The following is a 15,662-nucleotide window of genomic DNA, read 5'->3' on the forward strand; positions in this document are numbered from 1 at the left end:
GGGTGGCAGGGACCGTAAGGAGGGCGCGGTGCCACCCGTGCTGCGGGCAGGGCCACCTCCTGCTGTCCCTGGGCCACCTCCCGCTGTCCCCGGGCCACCTCCTGCTGTCCCCATGCCATCCCAGCTGGCCTTGGGCCACCTCCCGCTGTCCCCTGGCCACCTCCTGCTGTCCCCCGGCCACCTCCCGCTGTCCCCTGGCCACCTCCCGCTGTCCCTGGGCCACCTCCTGCTGTCCCTGGGTCACCTCCCTCTGTCCCCTGGCCACCTCATGCTGTCCCTGGGTCACCTGCCGCTGTCCCTGGGCCACCTCCCGCTGTCCCCTGGGACACCTCCTGCTGTCCCCTGGCCACCTCCCGCTGTCCCCAGGCCACCTCCCACTGTCCCCATGGCCATCCCAGCTGGCCTTGGGCTGGTGGCACCTCAAAATGGAGCCCAGAGATGGATGCAGCCATAAATAATTAATCATTAGGACTCTTGTTGCTTCGTTAGATGTAATTTAGAATAAGTCATGATAATGCAAATTTGTTGGCCGTGGTGGTAACATGGGTGTGGCATTGTGGTGTTAATTGCCACTAATATTACTACAGATATTTAATTATAGATTTGTATATCGTTTATATTCCATTATAAGTAATAAATAGATTTATTATTAAAATTGCTTTGTATAAATAAAATTCAATCTAGAAATTCATTTTATATATAATTAAAATTTATCTCTAAAAATAAATAATTTTATATATATAAATTTTAATATAAAAGTGAGTAATTTTATATAAATAAATTTTAATATAAAAATGAGTAATTTTATATAAATAAATTTTAATATAAAAATTCATTTTACATATAAATACAATTTATAAAGACAAAATAAATGAATTTTATATATAAATACATGTTATGTATTTATGTCATACATTTATTTTAATTTATTTTTTAATGTAATTTTTATAAATGAAAAATAAATAAGACATTTATATTTATTAGTATATAATTTATATTGCATTATAAATAACAATAAATTAGATTGGTGTTCGTTTGGGGCTGCTCCCTGATCCTAAAGATTTGTGTCCCATTGATGCAGCTCTATTGTCACTTTGCTCCGTGATCCCAAAGATTTGTGTCCCCTCAGTGTCACCGCCTCTCCCCGATCCCAAAGATTTGAGTCCCTTTGGGGCCTCTCCCCAGTCCCAAAGATTTGTGTCCCTTTGGGGCAGCTCCATTATCACTCTGCTCCCTGATCCCAAAGATTTGTGTCCCCTCAGTGTCACCGCCTCTCCGTGATCCTAAAGATTTGTGTCCCTTTGGGGCCGCTCCCTGATCCCAAAGATTTGTGTCCCTTTGGGGCCGCTCCCAGATCCCAAAGATTTGTGTCCCTTTGGGGCCGCTCCCTGATCCCAAAGATTTGTGTCCCTTTGGGGCCGCTCCCTGATCCCAAAGATTTGTGTCCCTTTGGGGCCGCTCCCAGATCCCAAAGATTTGTGTCCCTTTGGGGCCGCTCCCTGATCCCAAAGATTTGTGTCCCTTTGGGGCCGCTCCCAGATCCCAAAGATTTGTGTCCCTTTGGGGCCGCTCCCTGATCCCAAAGATTTGTGTCCCTTTGGGGCCGCTCCCTGATCCCAAAGATTTGTGTCCCTTTGGGGCCGCTCCCTGATCCCAAAGATTTGTGTCCCTTTGGGGCCGCTCCCAGATCCTAAAGATTTGTGTCCCTTTGGGGCCGCTCCCTGATCCCAAAGATTTGTGTCCCTTTGGGGCCGCTCCCAGATCCCAAAGATTTGTGTCCTCTCAGAGGCAACTCCATTGTCACTCTGCTCCGTGATCCCAAAGATTTGTGTCCCCTCAGGGGCAGCTCCATTGTCTCTGCTCCCCAATCCCAAACATTTGTGTCCCTTTGGGGCTGCTCCCCGATCCCAAAGATTTGTGTCCCCTCATTGTCACTGCCTCTCCCCGATCCTAAAGATTTGTGTCCCTTTGGGGCAGCTCCATTGTCACTCTGCTCCCCGATCCCAGGAGCTCGATCCCGATCAGGCTGGAGCTCATCCGGGCCGATCCCGGGACAGCTCGGAGCCCTAAATCCTGGGATAACCCCATCCATCTGCATCCTTAAATCCTGGGATAACCCCATCCAGCTGCCCCATAAATCCCGGGATAACCCCATCCAACTGCACCCCCAAATCCTGGGATAACCTCATCCAGCTGCCCCCTAAATCCTGGGATAACCCCATTAATCTGCACCCCTAAATCAAATCCTGGGATAACCCCATCCACCTGGGATAACCCCATCCATCACCACCCTAAATCCCGGGATAACCCCATCCAGCTGCCCCATAAATCCTGATATAACCCCATTAATCTGCACCCCTAAATAAAATCCTGGGATAACCCCATCCAGCTGCTCCCCTAAATCCTGGGATAATCCCATCCACCTGGGATAACCCCATCCATCACCACCCTAAATCCTGGGATAACCCCATCCAACTGCACCCTAAATCCCGGGATAACCCCATCCAGTTGGGATAATCCCATCCATCGGCACCCCTAAATCCCGGGATAACCCCATCCAGCTTCACCCTAAATCCCGGGATAACCCCATCCATCTACACCCCTAAATCCTGGGATAACCCTATACACCTGGGATAACACCATCCATCTGCATCCTTAAATCCTGGGATAACCCCATCCAGCTTCACCCTAAATCCCGGGATAACCCCGTCCACCTGGGATAATCCCATCCATCACCACCCTAAATCCCGGGATAACCCCATCCAGCTGCCCCATAAATCCTGATATAACCCCATTAATCTGCACCCCTAAATAAAATCCTGGGATAATCCCATCCAGCTGCTCCCCTAAATCCTGGGATAATCCCATCCACCTGGGATAACCCCATCCATCACCACCCTAAATCCAGGGATAACCCCATCCAGCTGCCCCATAAATCCCGGGATAACCCCGTCCACCTGGGATAATCCCATCCAGCTTCACCCTAAATCCCAGGATAACCCCATCCAGCTTCACCCTAAATCCTGCACGAGCAGGATTTTGGATATTCCCGAGGATTTTGAATATCCCACAATTTCTCTGCGTGCCTGTACCGATTTCTCGTGTTCCTGGTGGTGTTTTGGGGTGGATTTTTTAGTTTTTTAACTTTTGGGGTGTTTTATTTTAACTTCTGCCATCCCTGGGTGATGCTGAGAAGAATTTTGGGCGAATTCCCTCCCGAATTTCCAGGATTTTCCTCTCCTGGGGAATCCTGGAACGGGCACAGCATCCCTTGTGCCAAGAGTTTGGTGGCGGCCAGAATTCCCAAATTTTTTTGGGAAGAGCCGCTTTCCATCCCGAAAATTCCAGGATTTCCCGAGGTTCCAGCCCCGCTCTAGGTGGCAGCAAATCCACGGTTGGGCGGGTCCCTCCTCCCCGTTTTGGGGCAGAATCCCCCAAAAAAATCCGGGATTACGGAAATCCCGAGCTGGAAAAACCCGGGAGGACACCCCAAAATCCCGCCAGGAGCTCTGGGGATCCCCGGGGAAAATCCTCTTCCTAAAATCCAGCCCGGCAGCCAGGGATTTAGGGGGTTTTCCCGGGATTTAGGGGGTTATCCCGGGATTTATGGGGCAGCTGGATGGGGTTATCCCGGGATTTAGGGGGGCAGCTGGATGGGGTTATCCCGGGATTTAGGGGGGCAGCTGGATGGGGTTATCCCGGGATTTATGGGGCAGCTGGATGGGGTTATCCCGGGATTTAGGGGGCAGCTGGATGGGGTTATCCCAACTGGATGGGGTTATCCTGGGATTTATGGGGTGCAGCTGGATGGGGTTATCCCGGGATTTATGGGTGCAGCTGGATGAGGTTATCCCGGGATTTATGGGAGCGGCTGGATGGGGTTTTCCCGGGATTTAGTGGGGCAGATGGATGGGGTTATCCCGGGATTTATGGGGGCAGCTGGATGGGGTTATCCCGGGATTTAGGGGGCAGCTGGATGAGGTTATCCCGGGATTTATGGAAGTGGCTGGATGGGGTTTTCCCGGGATTTATGGGAGCAGCTGGATGGGGTTTTCTCAGGATTTAGGGGTGTAGATGGATGGGGTTATCCCGGGATTTATGGGGGCAGCTGGATGAGGTTATCCCGGGATTTAGGGGGCAGCGGGATGGGGTTATCCCAACTGGATGGGGTTTTCCTGGGATTTAGGGGGCAGCTGGATGGGGTTGTCCTGGCATTTATGGAAGTGGCTGGATGGGGTTATCCCAAGTGGATGGGGCTATCCCGGGATTTAGGGGGTTATCCTGGGATTTATGGGGCAGCTGGATGGGGTTATCTCGGGATTTAGGGGGCAGCTGGATGGGGTTATCCCAACTGGATGGGGTTATCCTGGGATTTATGGAAGTGGCTGGATGGGGTTATCCCGGGATTTAGGGGTGCAGCTGGATGGGGTTATCCCGGGATTTAGGGGGCAGCTGGATGGGGTTATCCCGGGATTTGTGGGGTGCAGCTGGATGGGGTTATCCTGGGATTTAGGGGGCAGCTGGATGGGGTTTTCCCGGGATTTATGGAAGTGGCTGGATGGGGCTATCCCAACTGGATGGGGTTATCCCGGGATTTAGGGGGCAGCTGGATGGGGCTATCCCGGGATTTAGGGGGCAACTGGATGGGATTATCCCAGGTGGATGGGGTTATCCCGGGATTTATGGGAGCGGCTGGATGGAGTTATCCCGGGATTTAGGGGTGCAGCTGGATGGGGTTATCCCGGGATTTAGGGGTGCAGCTGGATGGGGTTATCCCGGGATTTATGGGAGCGGCTGGATGGAGTTATCCCGGGATTTAGGGGTGCAGCTGGATGGAGTTATCCCGGGATTTAGGGGTGCAGCTGGATGGGGTTATCCCGGGATTTAGGGGGGCAGCTGGATGGGGTTATCCCAGGATTTATGGAAGTGGCTGGATGGGATTTTCCCGGGATTTATGGGGGCAGCTGGATGGGGTTATCCCAATTGGATGGGGTTATCCCGGGATTTATGGGAGCGGCTGGAGGGGGTTTTCCCGGTGTTCCCGGCACTCTGGGCAGTGCGGGGCTGCCTGTGAAGGGCCGTGGGCTCTGTCCCCTCTGTGTCACCTGTGTGGGGACAGCCCGGGCCAGCCCTGCACGGCCATCCCGGATCCAGCCTGGATCTGCCCCAAATCCTGCCCCAAATCCTGCCCCAAATCCTGCCTGGATCTCCTCTGGGTCCTGCCTCAAATCCTGACCAAATCCTGCCTGGATCTCCTCTGGGTCCTGCCCCAAATCCTGCCTGGATCTCCTCTGGGTCCTGCCCCAAATCCTGCCCCAAATCCTGCCCCAAATCCTGCCCCAAATCCTGCCCCAAATCCTGCCCCAAATCCTGCCAAATCCTGCCTGGATCTCCTCTGGGTCCTGCCCCAAATCCTGCCCCAAATCCTGCCCCAAATCCTGCCTGGATCTCCTCTGGGTCCTGCCCCAAATCCTGACCAAATCCTGCCCCAAATCCTGAACAAATCCTGTCCCAAATCCTGCCTGGATCTCCTCTGGGTCCTGCCCCAAATCCTGCCTGGATCCTGCCCCAAATCCTGCCCCAAATCCTGCCCCAAATCCTGCCCCAAATCCTGCCCCAAATCCTGACCAAATCCTGCCCCAAATCCTGCCTGGATCTCCTCTGGGTCTGGCCCCAAATCCCGACCAAATCCTGCCCCAAATCCTGCCCCAAATCCTGACCAAATCCGGCCCCAAATCCTGACCAAATCCTGCCCCAAATCCTGCCTGGATCTTTCCCAAATCCTGACCAAATCCTGCCCGGATCTTTCAAAAATTCTGCCCAAACCCTGCCTGGATCTTTCCCAAATCCTGACCAAATCCTGTCCCAGGCCCTGCCCAGTTCCTACCAGATCTTTCCTGGATTTCCCCCAGATCCTGCCTGGCCCCTTCCCGACCCTTTTCCAGCCCGGTGCCCAGGGAACACCTGGAATTCTCCGGAGCAGGGGCTGGAACTCGGGATGTGGGCATGGAAGGGGCATTTCCCTGGGAGCTGCCACCCTGTCGGTGTGCCCGGGCAAGATCCAGGCGGGATCGGAGGGATCAGAGGGATCCCAGAGGATTCCCAGTGGGACCAGAGATATCCCTGTGGGATCAAAGGTATCCCAGAGGGATTCCCAGTGGGATTAAAGGGATCCTGGAGGGATTCCCAGAGGGATCTGAGGGATCCCGGAGGGATCAGAGGAGTGCCCAGAGGGATTCCCAGTGGGATCAGAGGGATCCCTGTGCGATCAAAAGGATCCCAGAGGGATTCCCAGTGGGATCAAAGGAGTGCCCAGTGGGATCAGAGGGATCCCAGAGGGGCTCCCAGTGGGATCAGAGGGATCCCAGAGGGGCTCCCAGTGGGATCAGAGGGATCCCAGAGGGATTCCCAGTGGGATCAGAGAGATCCCAGTGGAATCAAAGGGATCACAGAGGGGTTCCCAGTGGGATCAGAGGTGTCCCAGAGGGATTCCCAGTGGGATCCCAGAGGAATTCAGGCAGGATCAGAGGGATCCCAGTTGGATCCAAGGAGATCCCTGATCCCAGCTGGGCTCATCCCACCTCTGTCCTGTCTCCGTGTCCCGCTGGATTTTGGGATCCTCCTTCTCTCCCAGGGCCATCCTGGCCTCTCCTTCTCCATTCCCGAATTTGGGATATCCCGGCGTTCCTCCGGGCAGCTCTGGCTCCTTTCCCACTTCGGAGGAAATCGGAGATCCCGGCTTTGGGATTTTCCAGCGGGATGGGATGGGCTGGAAGGAGCAGCCGGCATCATCCCATATCCCTCTTTTCCTCTTCTGTCCCATTCCCTCCCCGTTGGGCTGTTTTCCCAAGCAGGAATTCCCAGAGGTGGGAACCATTCCCCATCCCGTTCCTGGTCCCATTCCTGATCCCGTTCCTGACCTCACTCTTGATCCCAATCCCGATCTTGCTCCTGGTCCCATTCCCAATCCCATTCCTGACCTCACTCTCAATCCCATTCCCAATCTTGCTCCTAATCCGGTTCTCCATTCCCACTCCCAATCCCATTCCTGATTCTGATCCCGATCCCATTCCTGACCTCACTCTCAATCCCATTCCCACTCCTGATCCCGTTCCCGATCCCATTCCCGACCCCACTCTCAATCTTGTTCCTGATCTTGATCTCATTCCCAATCCCGTTCCTGATCTCACTCTGAATCCCATTCCCAGTCCCATTCCTGTTCCCATTCCCGATCTGACACCCAATCCCATTCCCGATCCCATTCCCGATCTGACACCCAATCCCATTACCAGTCCCATTCCTGATCCCGATCTGACACCCAATCCCATTCCCATTCCCAGTCCCATTCCCGATCTGACACCCGATCCCGTTCCCAGTCCCATTCCCGATCCCGATCCCATTTCTGACACCCAATCCCATTCCCAGTCCCATTCCCGATCCCGATCTGACACCCAATCCCGTTCCCAGTCCCATTCCCGTTCCGGATCCCATTCCCAATCTGACACCCAATCCCGTTCCCATTCCCAGCCCCATTCCCAATCCCATTCCCGATCTGACACCCAATCCCATTTCCAGTCCCATTCCCATTCCTGATCTGACACCCAATCCCATTTCCAGTCCCATTCCCATTCCTGATCTGACACCCAATCCCATTCCCAGTCCCATTCCCATTCCTAATCTGACACCCAATCCCATTCCCAGTCCCATTCCCATTCCTAATCTGACACCCATTCCTGTTCCCATTCCCAGTCTCATTCCCGTTCCCATTCCTGATTTGACACCCAATCCCATTCCCAATCCCATTCCCGTTCCCATTCCCAATCTGACACCCAATCCCGTTCCCATTCCCGTTCCTGATCCCATTCCTGATCTGCCACCCAATCCCATTCCCAGTCCCATTCCGAATCCCATTCCCGATCTGACACCCAATCCCATTCCCAGTCCCATTCCCGATCCCGATTTGACATCCAATCCCGTTCCCAGCCCCATTCCCATTCCTGATCCCATTCCCAATTCTATTCCTGATCTCAGTCCCATTCTGATCTGACACCCAATCCCATTCCCAGTCCCATTCCCATTCCTGATCCCATTCCCAATTCCATTCCTGATATCACTCTGGATCCCAATCCTGATCCCATTCCCAATCTGATATCCAATCCCATTCCCAGTATCATTCCCGATCCCATTCCCGATCTGACACCCCATCCCATTCCCAGTCCCATTCCCGATCCCGATCTGACACCCAATCCCGTTCCCAGCCCCATTCCCGATCCCGATCCCATTCCCGATCCGACACCCAATCCCATTCCCGATCCCATTCCCGATCTGCCACCCAATCCCATTCCCAATCCCGTTCCCAGCCCCATTCCCGATCCCGATCCCACTCCCACTCCGGGGCCTGGCCCCGTTCCTGCCGTCCCAGCGGGATTTGTTCCCTGGGGCCGCTGGAATTGTCCTCCTTGGAGAACTCCTGGAATTTGCGGCGCCTCCTCGGCTCTCCTGAGGGAAATCCGGGACATTTCCCCTCCAAAAATCCCAAAAAATCCCGAGGAAATCTCCGGATCCCAACCAGGCCAAAGGACAAAGCTGGGCGGGGGTGACAACGGTGACACGGGCAGAGGAGGAGGGGACACAAATTCCCGGGAATGCTGCAGAGCTCCCAGGGGTGGATGTGTCCCCTTTGTCCCCGAGCCCTGGGACAGCTCCGGTGACAGGAGCGGGGACAATTGTCACGGAGGGCGGGGGCAGGAGGGAGCCCGGATGGGGACAGGGACACACGTGGGGACAGGATAGAGGGGACAGGGACACACATGGGAACAGGATAGAGGGACAGGGACAGACATGGGGACACGCAAGAGGGACAGGGACACACATGGGGACAGGATAGAGGGACAGGGACACACCTGGGGACAGGATAGAGGGACAGGGACACACGTGGGGACAGGATAGAGGGGACAGGGACACACGTGGGGACAGGATAGAGGGACAGGGACACACGTGGGGACAGGATAGAGGGACAGGGACACACGTGGGGACAGGATAGAGGGGACAGGGACACACATGAGGACACGGAAAAGGGACAGGGACACACATGGGGACAAGGAAGAGGGACAGGGACACACGTGGGGACAAGGAAGAGGGACAGGGACAGACATGGGGACAAGGAAGAGGGACAGGGACACACATGGGGACAATGTGGAGGGGACTGGGACACACCTGGGGACAAGGAAGAGGGACAGGGACACACCTGGGGACAAGGAAGAGGGACAGGGACACACCTGGGGACAATGTGGAGGGGACTGGGACACACCTGGGGACAAGGAAGAGGGACAGGGACACACCTGGGGACAGGATAGAGGGACAGGGACACACATGGGGACACACAGGGGGGACAGGGACACACGTGGGGACACACAAGAGGGACAGGGACACACGTGGGGACACGGAATAGGGACAGGGACACACGTGGTGACAGGATAGAGGGGACAGGGACACATGTGGGGACACAGAAGAGGGACAGGGACACATGTGGGGACAGGATAGGGGGACAGGGACACACGTGAGGACACGCAAGAGGGACAGGGACATGGAGGGGGACACACAAGAGGGACAGGGACACACGTGGGGACAGGATAGAGGGGACAGGGACACACATGGGGACACGGAAGAGGGACAGGGACACACGTGGGGACACACGAGAGGGACACGGACACACATGGGGACAGGATAGGGGGACAGGGACACACATGGGGACAATGTGGAGGGGACTGGGACACACACGGGGAAGGGGAGGGGGACAGGAACACAAATGGGGACATTGTAGGTGACAGGGACACATGTGGGGACACGGAAGAGGGACAGGGACACACATGAGGACATGGAAGAGGGACAGGGACACACGTGGGGACACGCAAGAGGGACAGGGACACACATGGGGACACATGAGGGGACAGGGGACAGCTGGAGGGACACACCAGAGCAGGGAGGGCTTGGGGACATCGGAGATGGCGGGAAAAGGGAATGGGGACAGGAAAAAGGGGGGATGGGGACATCCAGGGGGGACAGGAAAAGGGGGGATGGGGACACGCAGGGGACAGGGGGAGGGGACATGGGGACAGGAGGGGGTGAGTCCCTCCTTCCGTGCCAAGGGTGACAGCGCCGGGAGGTGGCACCGCGCCCGGCGGGAGCCGCGACCTTGTCCCCTTTGTCCCCTTGTCCCCGTGTCCCTCTGTCCCCTTGTCCCTCTGTCCCCGTGTCCCGCTGTCCCCATGTCCCCATGTCCCCGCCCGGGTCCCTCAGGAAGGGACAATCCCGGTCCCGCCAAGGTGTTTCCTGTCCTCCCGATAGGGCTGGACAGCGTGTCCGGAGCTGGGAGTGACCCCAAAGGTGGGAGTGACCCCAAAGCCGGGAGTGACCCCAAAGCCGGGAGTGACCCCAAAACCGGCACTGACCCCAAAGCGAGTGACCCCAAACTGGGAGTGACCCCAAAGCCGGGAGTGACCCCAAAACTGGGAGTGACCCCAAAGCCGGGAGTGACCCCAAAACTGGGAGTGACCCCAGAGCCGGGAGTGACCTCAAAGGTGGGAGTGACCCCAAAACCGGGAGTGACCCCAAAACTGGGAGTGACCCCAAACTGGGAGTGACCCCAAAGCCGGGAGTGACCCCAGAGCGAGTGACCCCAAAACCGGGAGAGACCCCAAAGCCGGGAGTGACCCCAAAACTGGGACTGACCCCAAAGCTGCGAGTGACCCCAAAGCTGGACACGCCACATCCCCCCTGTCCCCCTTGGTCCCCGGGCTATCCCTGTTGTCCCGTGTGTGTCCCCTCTGTCCCGTGGCTGTCCCGTTGCTGTCCCCCCTGTCCCCTGAGTGTCTCCACTGTCCCCACGGTGTCCCCACTGTCCCGTGGCTGTCCCCTCTGTCCCCGTGGCTGTCCCCGCTGTCCCGTGTCTGTCCCCTCTGTCCCTGGCTGTCCCCCCTATCCCTGGGCTGTCCCGTGGCTGTCCCCGCTGTCCCCTGGGTGTCCCCTCTGTCCCGTGGCTGTCCCCGCTGTCCCGTTGCTGTCCCCGCTGTCCCCAGACTGTCCCCTCTGTCCCCTGAGTGTCCCCGCTGTCCCGTGGGTGTCCCGTTGCTGTCCCGTGGCTGTCCCCCCTGTCCCGTTGCTGTCCCCTCGGTGTCCCCCCTGTCCCCTCGGTGTCCCCTCGGTGTCCCCTCTGTCCCGTTGCTGTCCCCTCTGTCCCGTGTCACCGCCGGGCAGGACGCGCCGGGGGCGGGTGTCCCTTCCTGGCAGGAAAGGGCCGAGCGGAGCCTCCGGAACCGGGAATTTCCTGCGGGACCGGCCCCGGGGGCGGCAGCACCGGAGCGGCGGCGGCGACCGAGCAGCGGCACCGCGCCAGGTAACGGCACCGGGACCGGGACCGGGGGGTGGCAGCGCCCGGTGTCACCGGAGGGACCGGGACAGTACCGGTGCTTCGTCCCGGTGTCACCGGAGGGGTCGGGGCTGTACCGGTGCCTCTCCCCGGTGTCACCGGAGGGGTTGGGGAGGTACCGGTGCCTCTCCCCGGTGTCACCGGAGGTACCGGTGCCTCTCCCCGGTGTCACCGGAGGGACCGGAGCGGTGCCGGTGCCTCTCCCCGGTGTCCCGGTGTCACCGGGGCGGTACCGGTGCCTCGTCCCGGTGTCACCGGAGGGACCGGTGCCTCTCCCCGGTGTCACCGGAGGGGCTGGAACAGTGTCGGTGCCTTCCCCGGTGTCACCGGAGGGGTTGGGGAGGTACCGGTGCCTTCCCCGGTGTCACCGGAGGGGCTGGGGTGGTACCGGTGCCTCGTCCCGGTGTCACCGGAGGGACCGGGGTGGTACCGATGCCTCGTCCCGGTGTCACCGGAGGGGGGTTCGGTGTGGTTCGACCCCCGGTGTCACCGGCAGATCCGTGAAACACCGACAAACCACGATGCACGGGTGGGGTTTACCGGCAGCCCTACGGAACCACCGAAGTTTCTCCGGTGCTCCCGCCCCTTCCGTACGCACCGGGCTGGCCGTTGCCATGACAACCCCTAAAACCGAACCCCCGCTACCGGCGGCGGGGGCCGAACCGCGGAGGATCCACCGTGAGCGATGGAGCTTCGGGCCCCGCAGCCACCGGGAGGCACCGGGGGAGGCACCGGGGGATGCTGAGGGGGCCGCCGGTAACGAGCGTGGGTCGGTTTTGGGGGAAAAAACCGAAAAAACGGGAGTGTGGAGGTGGGGGGGTGGTAGTCACGGGCTCGTACAGCGATTTTTGAGGTGGGTTTTACCGGGAACGGGATTTTACCGGGAACGGGAAGCGGCGGAGGGACAGTTTGGGGTGAGGGGGGATTTGGTCGAGGTTTGAGGTTTTTTTGGGGTCACCCCATTGCGGTTTTGGGGTGGAATCGAGTGGATTTCCCCTCCAAAAAACAACAAAAAACCACAAAAATTCCGATTTTTTGTGTGTGGGTGTTGGAGCTGCGTAGGGAATTCTGCTCCCGGTGATTTGGGGGTACCATGAAACCCCAAAGGGAATTTTTTTGGGGTTTTATGGCATTTATGGGGTTGTGCTCCTTGCTGGGCCTCAGCTGGGATTTTTACCCCCTTTTTATGTGTTAAAAAAAGTGAATTTATCCCTCTCTGCTCCTCCCAACCCGGTTTGGAAAAAGCAATTCCAGAGCTGAGCAGGTGCAGGACCCCTCTGGATTTTTTTTCCTGGATAAACTTCCCAAAAAACTTCTGTCCTGCGGGTGATGGAGGCGGCAAATTCCCAAAATTCCTCCTCGGAGCTGCTCTTACATAACCCGGGGGGGCTCTTTGTGTTTCCTGCAAAAAAAGGCAGCGAGGAGGGAAATTATCCCAGAAAATTCTAAATTTTCCTGGAATTCTTTGGGAGTTTAAAGCTCATCTCGATCCGTGGGTGTTTTTTACTCTCCCAGTTTGGATTTGGGCACTCCCAGGATGGGGCACCGCTGTGATTTTGGGGTTTTTTGGGGTTTTTTTGGTGTTGTTCAGCAGCTTGTAAGCCCTAAATATCCCATCTCATGGATAATTCCTGAATATTCTAATTATTGTGGTAATTCTCCCTCGTGCTCGGGGATGGGAAAACACAAAACCCCCTAAAATCACCCCAAAATTAGCCCCAAAATCTCTCTGGAGCTCTGCTGGAGCTGAGGAACGTTTCAGCTTTTTACTAAGGAACGTTCTGCCGAGAATTCCAACCCCGAAAAATGAAAATTTCCCAGCGCTGCCTCCCCCGCGCGGCTCCGCGTGCGGGCGGAGAGGCACGTGTGGAGCGCCGGGGTGGGAGGGGGCACGGCCGGGGGGGTGCCGGCCTCCTCTTCCTCCTTCTTCATCCCTCTTCATCCCTGGGGGGCTCCCGGGCCTCCTCTTCCTCCCTCTTTATTCCAGGGGGGCTCCCGGCCTCCTCTTCCTCCTTCTTCATCCCTCTTCATCCTCAGGGACCCATCCCCAGCCTCCTCTTCCTCCCTTATTTTTCCCGGGGGGCTGCCCGGCCTCCTCTTCCTCCCTCTTCATCCCCGGCCTCTTCTTCCTCCCTGCTCATCCTCAGGGGTCTGCCCGGCCTCCTCTTCCTCCCTTTTCATCCTTCTTCATCCCCAGGGACCCATCCCGGGCTCTTCTTCCTCCTTCTTCCTCCCTCTTCATCCCTCTTCATCCTCAGGGATGCTGCTCAGGCTCCTCTTCCTCTCTCTTCATCCTCAGGGACCCATCCCGGCCTCCTCTTCCTCCTTCTTCATCCCCGGGGGGGCTCCCAGCCTCTTCTTCCTCCCTCCTCATCCCCAGGGATGCAGCCCGGGCTCCTCTTCATCCCTCCTCATCCTCAGGGACCCATCCCGGCCTCCTCTTCCTCCTTCTTCCTCCCTCTTTATCCCCAGGGATGCTGCTCAGGCTCCTCTTCCTCCTTCTTCATCCCCAGGGGCTGCCCGGCCTCCTCTTCCTCCCTCTTCATCCCCGGCCTCCTCTTCCTCCCTCCTCATCCCCGGCCTCCTCTTCCTCCCTCTTCATCCTCAGGGGCTGCCCGGCCTCCTCTTCCTCCTTCTTCCTCCCTCTTCATCCCCAGGGGGCTGCCCGGCCTCCTCTTCCTCCCTCCTCATCCCCGGGATGCAGCCTGGCCTCTTCTTCCTCCCTCCTCATCCCCGGCCTCCTCTTCCTCCCTCTTCATCCTCAGGGGGCTGCCCGGCCTCCTCTTCCTCCCTCTTTATTCCAGGGATCCAGCTCTGCCTCCTCTTCCTCCTTCTTCATCCCCAGGGGCTGCCTGGCCTCCTCTTCCTCCCTCTTCATTCCTCTTCATCCCCAGGGGGCCTACCGGCCTCCTCTTCCTCCTTCTTCATCCTCAGGGACCCATCCCCGGCCTCCTCTTCCTCCTTCTTCATCCCTCCTCATCCTCAGGGACCCATCCCGGGCTCCTCTTCCTTCCTCTTCATCCTCAGGGGCTGCCGGCCTCCTCTTCCTCCCTCCTCATCCTCAGGGACCCATCCCGGCCTCCTCTTCCTCCCTCCTCATCCCCAGAGGGGCTCCCGGCCTCTTCTTCCTCCTTCTTCATCCCCGGCCTCCTCTTCCTCCCTCTTTATTCCAGGGAGCCATCCCCGGCCTCCTCTTCCTCCCTCCTCATCCCTGGGGGGCTGCCCGGGCTCCTCTTCCTCCCTCTTCATCCCCAGAGATGCAGCCCGGCCTCCTCTTCCTCCCTTTTTATTCCAGGGGTGCAGCTCAGCCTCCTCTTCCTCCTTCTTCCTCCCTCTTCATCCTCAGGGGCTGCCCGGCCTCCTCTTCCTCCTTCTTCATCCTCAGGGACCCATCCCGGCCTCCTCTTCCTCCCTCCTCATCCCCGGTCTCCTCTTCCTCCCTTTTTATTCCAGGGACCCATCCCGGGCTCCTTTTCCCATCTCCTGAATTCCAGGGACCCATCCCGGGCTCCTTTTCCCATCTCTCAGTGTTCCAGGAACCATCCCAGACTCATTTTCCCATCTCTCAGTTTTCCAGGGAAGCATCCCAGACTCATTTTCCTGTCCCTCAGTGTTCCCAGTGAACATCCCGGGCTCTCCCAGTGTTCCCAGTGAACATCCCGGGCTCTCCCAGTGTTCCCAGTGAACATCCCGGGCTCTCCCAGTGTTCCCAGTGAACATCCCAGGCTCTCCCAGTGTTCCCAGTAACATTCCAGGCTCTCCCAGTGTTCCCAGTGAACATCCCGGGCTCTCCCAGTGTTCCCAGGGAACATCCCAGGCTCTCCCAGTGTTCCCAGGAGCAGCTGGTGCTTCCCCTTCTCCTCCCTCGCTGTTCCTGGGAGGCATCCAGGGTTTATTCCGTGTTCCAGGGAAGCATCCAGGGTTTATTCCATGTTCCAGGGAAGCATCCAGGGTTTATTCCATGTTCCAGGGAAGCATCCAGGGTTTATTCCATGTTCCAGGGAAGCATCCAGGGTTTATTCCATGTTCCAGGGAAGCATCCAGGGTTTATTCCATGTTCCAGGGAAGCATCCAGGGTTTATTCCATGTTCCAGGGAATCATCCTGGGCTCCTTTTCCCATCTTTCAGTGTTCCAGGGGGAAAACCTGGGCTCCTTTTCCCATCTTTTGGTGTTCCAGGGGGAAAATTTGGGCTCCTTTTCCCATCCCTCAGTATTCCAGGGAAAACCTGGGCT

The 15,662-nt window shown here is 57.3% G+C and overlaps 1 protein-coding gene across 9 annotated transcripts in view; it reads left to right on the forward strand.

Moving 5' to 3' along the window:
• The first annotated feature begins 11,308 nt into the window (after nucleotides 1-11,308).
• SHANK3 (SH3 and multiple ankyrin repeat domains 3) overlaps nucleotides 11,309-15,662 on the forward strand; it is a 151,293-nt gene continuing 146,939 nt past the window's right edge. For 4 of the 9 annotated variants that reach the window (XR_012051824.1, XR_012051825.1, XR_012051820.1 and 1 more), the window contains exon 1: nucleotides 11,681-12,184. The gene's annotated coding sequence lies outside the window, so the exon portion shown is untranslated. Of the gene's footprint in view, nucleotides 11,396-11,667; nucleotides 12,198-15,662 lie in introns of those variants that run through there. The other 5 variants (XM_072917967.1, XM_072917985.1, XM_072917980.1 and 2 more) reach the window with 5 other exon arrangements.

The sequence above is a fragment of the Taeniopygia guttata genome, chromosome 1A (genome assembly GCF_048771995.1).
Source record: "Taeniopygia guttata chromosome 1A, bTaeGut7.mat, whole genome shotgun sequence".
NCBI classification, from domain to species: Eukaryota; Metazoa; Chordata; class Aves; order Passeriformes; family Estrildidae; genus Taeniopygia; species Taeniopygia guttata.